This window comes from Arachis ipaensis, chromosome B7 (assembly GCF_059453495.1).
Source record: "Arachis ipaensis isolate K30076 ecotype BB chromosome B7, ASM5945349v1, whole genome shotgun sequence".
Lineage (NCBI taxonomy): Eukaryota > Viridiplantae > Streptophyta > Magnoliopsida > Fabales > Fabaceae > Arachis > Arachis ipaensis.
In genome coordinates, this window is record NC_142442.1 from 25,144,444 (window position 1) to 25,151,276 (window position 6,833).

At 38.8% G+C, this 6,833-nt stretch overlaps 1 non-coding gene across 1 annotated transcript; it reads right to left on the minus strand.

The window, feature by feature from the left end:
• Positions 1-1,130: 1,130 nt before the first annotated feature.
• Positions 1,131-1,237, minus strand: LOC148550614 (small nucleolar RNA R71). Its single transcript, XR_015893646.1, has one exon. It is a non-coding gene; the product is annotated as a small nucleolar RNA R71 (small nucleolar RNA).
• Positions 1,238-6,833: the final 5,596 nt, after the last annotated feature.

The following is a 6,833-nucleotide window of genomic DNA, read 5'->3' on the forward strand; positions in this document are numbered from 1 at the left end:
CATGTTCTTTTATTGCTTTATATGTTCATTTCTTCATTGACAACTCCTTGATCACTACAACTGGATTTGCACACTCATTGTTCTAAAGTACTCCTTGGGAGACGACTCGGGAGTCAAATACTCTCGGTTTTGAATTAGTTTTGAATTGTGACACATCTTGTGAGTTTCTAATTTGATTGACGTCTAATTTGTTGGGTTAGGACTATACTTACAATGCCAATCCCTTTTTGATAACCAAGTTCCTAACCCGTGCATTTGGGTCCTCTCCCATCAAATTTTGGTGCCGTTGCCGGGGAGTTCACTTTAAGTGCAATGAGTGCTACAATTTTGGTTGTTGTAAATATGTGAATAGTGTAAATACTTGATTTTTGATTTGCTACTTGGCATTAATTGTAGATACTACTTTTCTCTTTAGTTAGTCTTAGTAGTCGTTGATTGTCAAGTTAGTTCTTGTTTACTTACTATTTTTATTTTGCCTTTCATAATTGCATGGTTTTATTGCCTCCTCAGTTGAATGACACGGTCGCTTCCAGACCCGAGCTTGGCCACTTTTGATCCTGAAATCAAAAGAACTTTAACATAAGGCAAGCTCGACGCCGGCTAGCTTTTGTGGATAGTGAATCGGGCTCCTTTGAGGAGCACTCCAATTCACTATCACCATCCATCTGTGACCATCATTCTCCAATCAATGAGGAGACTCTATATTCATCTGTGTGTAGTACTGAATTCTCTTTGAGTGACTCAGGTGACACCGTCATGGCGGACCCACCTCGAAGAATCACCTTGAAGGAGGCCGGAGCTCCTGACCTTGACTTGCAACCGCTTCAAATTTGTATTCGGCTTTAGATCCAAATTTTAAGCTCAAGTCCGGCATGATAAACTTACTCCACAAATACAATGGATTGCCTGAGGAGGATCCTCTGAAGCATTTAAAGGATTTCCAAGTTGCATGTGCAACTGCGAGAATACATGGGGCGGATGAAGCCGTAGTGTTGGTCTTCGCTTTCCCTTTCTCTTTGGAGGGAAAAGTGAAGGAGTGATTTTATACTCAACCGGGTGAAGTTAGATCCAATTGGGACTTGTTGCATAAAGAATTTTTGGAAAAGTTCTACCCTCCTCAGAAAACAGACAAGTTGCGAAGAGAGATCTCTTGCATTGTGCAACGAGATGGGGAGACTTTGTATGAATACTGGGAGAGATTTAAGAAGTTGCTGGAGACTTTTCCTCACCACCGGATCGATGAGTTGGTTCTTATCAGTTATTTCTGTCAAGGAATGCACCACCAAGACAAGCTTCTCCTAGATGTCGCGAGTGGAGGATCATTGACCAAAAACAAGACCGCTGTAGAAGCATGGAAAGTTATATCAGACTTGGCGGACTCCACTCAGCACTCAAGGGCATGGAGTCCACAACCGAAAGCTTTGAGTGAAGTTTCTCCCTCCAGAGATGCTATTTTGACCAAGATGCTCGGTGAGATGACAATCTTGTTGCGATAAATCACCCAAGGGCAACAAATTCCTCAAACTTTGATAAATGCTCCACCTCAACCTCCAAGGATTGAAGGACCATCAAGAATATGTGGTGTTTGTGCTTGTAATACTCATTACACCGATGAGTGCCCTCAACTCCAAGAGGACACTACATTGGCGGTAGCCAATCCTTATCTGCAAAGACCAAATTACAACCAAGGATCCTACCAACATGGAGGCAATCAAAACCAAGGGTGGAGGGATAATTTAAATCAAAGGTGGAACCAAGCTCATCAAACTCAACCCAACCAAAACGCTCAAGTCTACTACCATCAACAATCCCAAGGTCAACTACAATACCACCATCAACTCTACTAACTTCATCAACTGCTTTACCCTTTCTCCGACCTCTTCCGGATCTATTCCGAGACATCTTGCACGATATCTACCACATGGAGCATTTGGAGCACAAATGTTTTGAGTGGATAGCGGCAAAGCTAGAAGGAAGAGTCCCCGGCCTGATTCCTAAAGCTTCATCCAAGCTAGCTGGGGAGGAGCATGATGCAGTTGACCATCCCACTCCTGAGTCCACCAGCTGACGGTGGCCCCTCTTCATCCTCCCGGATCGTGAGCATGCACGGAGGACCGTGAACAAATTAAGTGTGGGGGAGGATCGATGACTGCAAGAGGGGTAAAAATTTCTCTCTTAAAGACACTTTGCAATGTTTCTTGTAGTACGTTTTTTTCATTTTGAGTAGCTTTATTTCTATTGAATCTTGTTTGGTTTGCTGTAAATATTTCTTTATCGTTTATGGATACTTAGTAGTTAATATTTGCATGTTGCATGATAGAATGAATAAGTTGGTGAAACACCAAGGAATTTCCATGAAACCTTTTCTAGGGGCATACCATTGATTGAATTGAAGAAAAAATTGTGTTTACCAACTTGCTTGGAGTATTTTGTTCGTAGAACATGGAAAAGAGCTAGAATAACATACCTTGTGAGATTTGAGCTTTAATAGATGGTTGCACTTTTCAGCCATAATGTTGTTCCTGTGTGTGATTATACTCTTTTTTTATTGTGATAATTGATTTGCATGATTCTTTATGTCCTGTATTTGTGTTTGGATGCATTTAGCATGATTGAGGCCATCTTTGATGATAAGCTCACTAACCTATATGGCCAATCCTTGCATTCACCTTTGTGAACCCCTTTGAGCCTATGAATCCCCTTTTGTTCTGATGATGGCACATTACTCCCCTTAAGTGAAAAACCATTGATGTCCCTAAATTATTCTTTGATTAGCTTGGGTGGATTAGTGTGTAAATTCTAAGTGTGGGGAGAATTTTGGGAAGCATTGGTGATAGAGGCATGAACTCTTTGTGAAAAATTTTTGGGCAATTAGGTAATGCTTATGCATTTCACTAATTAAAACATATGCATTCATAGTTCGTAAAAAAAAAAAAAAAAAACTTGTGCATAACAAAGTATGAAATAAAAGAATAAATAAAGGATGCATATACCATGTTTGAAAAGAAAATACATGAGTGAAGTGAGACAGAAAAAAGAAAATGGGTAGAAAGGTTGTATTGTTATGTGTACATAGGTGATGTAGGATTAGGTGGACACTCAAGCTAATCAAGGAACTAATTCTTTAAGTTCACTTAACCATAATTCATCCTACCTAAACCCTAGCCCCATTACATCCCTCTAAAGACCTCATGATACTTGTTATTCATGCATTAAATACTAGTTGATTGTTAGACGACTTGCAAATCTTTGAAAAGCATGATAAAAGGAGAATTGAGTGGTTAAACCCTAAACACTGAGCGAATTGAGTGGATACACCTCCGGTGAGGGGTTCGATCGCTCAATTCTATGTTCTTACACCTCATATTGCACATTCTTGCAAGTTGTTTAATTGGATAGTTTTGATAACTTTAATTCAATTCTTTGGACATTGATTTTAGTGCGTGAACTATTTGCATTGGCCCTAAAGTTTTCTTGTGATGGATTGGAATTTCATGGTTTGTTTCTACCAACTCTCATCATAGTACATATTAGTGATTAGCCTTAGGATAGTTACATGCATTTAAGTAGTATATATCATAAGTCATTTTCCCTTTCATATATCTCCTTTGCGTGTGTTTAGCATGAGGACATGCTAGTGTTTAAGTGTGGGGGAATTGATGAATCCATATTTGATGATAATTTTTGGTTAGTATTGAATGGATTTTCATCATATAAACTTGCACTTATTCCCTTGAATAGCATGCTTTTGAACTTCCATCCCAAATTACGCTTGATTATGAAAATATGCTCTTTTGTGCCTAATTTAATCTATTTTATTCCATTTTCCTTCCATTCGATGCCTTGATGTTGTTTGTGAGCGATTTCAGGTGTATAAGGTAGGAATGGGTTGGAGAAAGTGGAAGAAGAGCATGCAAAGTGGAGGAAACATGAAGAATCAAAGGAGATGAGTTCAGAGACGTGTGCGTGCGCACGGCTGCTTGTGCGTACGCACAGCTGCCCAATTAGAGCGTGTGGATTGCTTCGAGCACGTCGCGCGTCCATTCAAGCATCGCCTAGTGTGCGTGCGCACGGCTACTTGTGCGTACGCACAGGACGGGATTTTTCGCAAGGTGTGCGGACGCACGCATCTGTGCGTCCACACAGGTGTCCGCACATGGCTTCATTAAAAGAGCATGTGACTCCTGATTTGGGGGCTTTGGAGGCCCATTTCTGAAGTCTTCTAGCTCATATTGGAAGGGAAATGAGGGACATAACATAGCATATCATTAGTATAGTTTAGGAATAGTAGTAGGAAGCTTTTAGTTTAGTTTTTCTCTAAGTTTTTCATCATCTCTATTAGGGTTTATATTAGGGTTTTACATTCAAGTGCCATTTCCATTTTTTATCTTGGATTTTGCTAGCTTTCATTGTAAGTATTCTCTTGTTATTACTCTTTATAATTACATTGTCATTACTCTTTCTTCTAATTCAAGTTATAGTTCAATTTTGCTTCTTTCTTGCAATTTCAATTTCTTGTTGATGAATTTGATGTTTGATGTTTGTTTCATGCTTTCTTGTGTTATTCTTGTTGATTGAGATCAATTGTTGCTTTTAGTTTCAAGCCTTTTCTCATTTTCTCCATGTTTAAGGTTTTTGCCCACCAAGTGTTTGACAAAATGTCAAACATGATTTTAGACTAAATTTTTTGGTTCTTGGCTTGGGTAAAGTGAGCAATTGGGTTTCTAGAGTTGGAATGTCCAACATTTAGTTTCAATTCTTAGATTGTTAATTGTTCTTGTTCCCACTAACGCTAATTTGTTGTTAAGGCAATTAGCAAGCAATTTAGGATTTGTGGGTTGGGAACACTTATGCTCATTTAACTTACTTTCCGATGTGAGGGTTGATCAAGTGAGACTAATCCATCATAATTGTCATAGTTGTGGTTTCAAAAAGGAAAGGACCCTTAGCTCACTCTACGCCAAGACTCTTTTTGATGCTTTCAATCTTTTATACACTTCTATGTTAATCCCTTTTATACTTTACTTGTTTATATTACATAGTCGGTTCTTTAATTTCTTCATTAGTTCAATCATTACAATTTTGCATGTTCTTTTATTGCTTTATATGTTCATTTCTTCATTGACAACTCCTTGATCACTACAATTGGATTTGCACACTCATTTTTCTAAAGTACTCCTTGGGAGACGACTCGGGAGTCAAATACTCTCGGTTTTGAATTAGTTTTGAATTGTGACACATCTTGTAAGTTTCCAATTTGATTGACATCCAATTTGTTGGGTTAGGACTATACTTACAACGCCAATCCAATTTTGATAACCAAGTTCCTAACCCGTGCATTTGGGGGACACACATCAAACACCCATGGTCTACTCTCTGGCTGGCGTTCAACTTCAACAACACTCTATCCAGAGTGTTATGTTTTCACTGCTGAACATTTCTGTCTCTGTTCTGACTGCTGCACATGATCATGAACCTTAAAAAAATAATTTAAAGAAAAAAATGAAAGAAAATAGAAATAAATAATTAATTAAGGCAGATGAATAGGAGATGTTGGTATGTTTGTGAAATTGCATAAAAGGAATGAAAAATGTAATTACTAGGTTTGATTATAATCAGTGATAAGAAGATGGTTAAGGTTTGGAGATGCTTTGTCCTTCTGGATTAACTCTTGTCTTACTGTCTTCTTCAATTGTGAATGATTTCTTCTATGGCAGGATGTATGTAATTGAAGCTAGTTTGAGCAGCCGCCAATACTCCTCCATATCTAAACCCTAGGGTTAGTATGGATCCATTCTGATTGAGGGTGAAGCTCCTGTAGTCCATTCTCTTTTGTGATCCTACTCAAAACGCCACAAACAAGGTCGGATCTTCTGGATCAGAGAATGCTGCACCTTTGGGTTTTAGCCTCTACCACAGAGACCCTAATCTCCCCATACTTCGGCTAAACTGGTGTCTCGAGAAGTCCCCAACGAAGTCGTGAATTAGCCGTCTAAGAGATGTATAATCAAACTGGTGGTTTATCATTGTCTGATGAAAGACTCACTCTGAACCCATGTAGAATGTGATAACCTTATGCTAGTTCAACGCATTCATATTGATGAAGAACGAAGATACATCTTAGAATAGAGAATCAAACACGAATTGAGAAAGAACAGTAGTACTTTTATTAATCCATAAAACTCAGCAAGGCTCCTACCCTCAACCTAGGAGGTTTAGAAACTTATACTGATAGAAAATACAATGTGAAAAATGAAATATGGCTTAAAAGTCCTCTATGATTATGTAAAATATCTCTTAAATACTAAACTAATGACTAAGGATTACATAAGAAAAGGTAAAACAGTCTTTTTAGTGCTAAAATCTACTTCTGGGGCCCACTTGGTGAGTGTTTGGACTGAGCTTTGATGAGATCCACGTGCTAGGAGGTCTCTAGGGCATTGAACGCTGGCTAAGGGGTCCTCTTTGGGTGTTTGGACGTTGGTCTCCTCCTTTGGGCGCTGAACACTTGGACTGGGGCAGGAGGCTGGCGTTGGACGCCAGTTTTGGGCCTTCTATTCTAAAGTAAAGTATAAACTATTATATATTTCTGGAAATCTCTGGAAGTCAGTTTTCCATAGCCATTGAGAACACTCCATTTAGATGTTTGTAGCTCCAAAAAATCTCTTTCAAGTGCAAGGAGGTCAGATCCGGACAACATCTACAGTGCTTTCTCTGTCTCTAAATCAGACTTTTGCTCCAGCTCCTCAATTTCAGCCAGAAAATACCTGAAATTGCATAAAAACACACAAACTCAAAGTAGAATCCAAAAATGTGAATTTTATACCAAAACC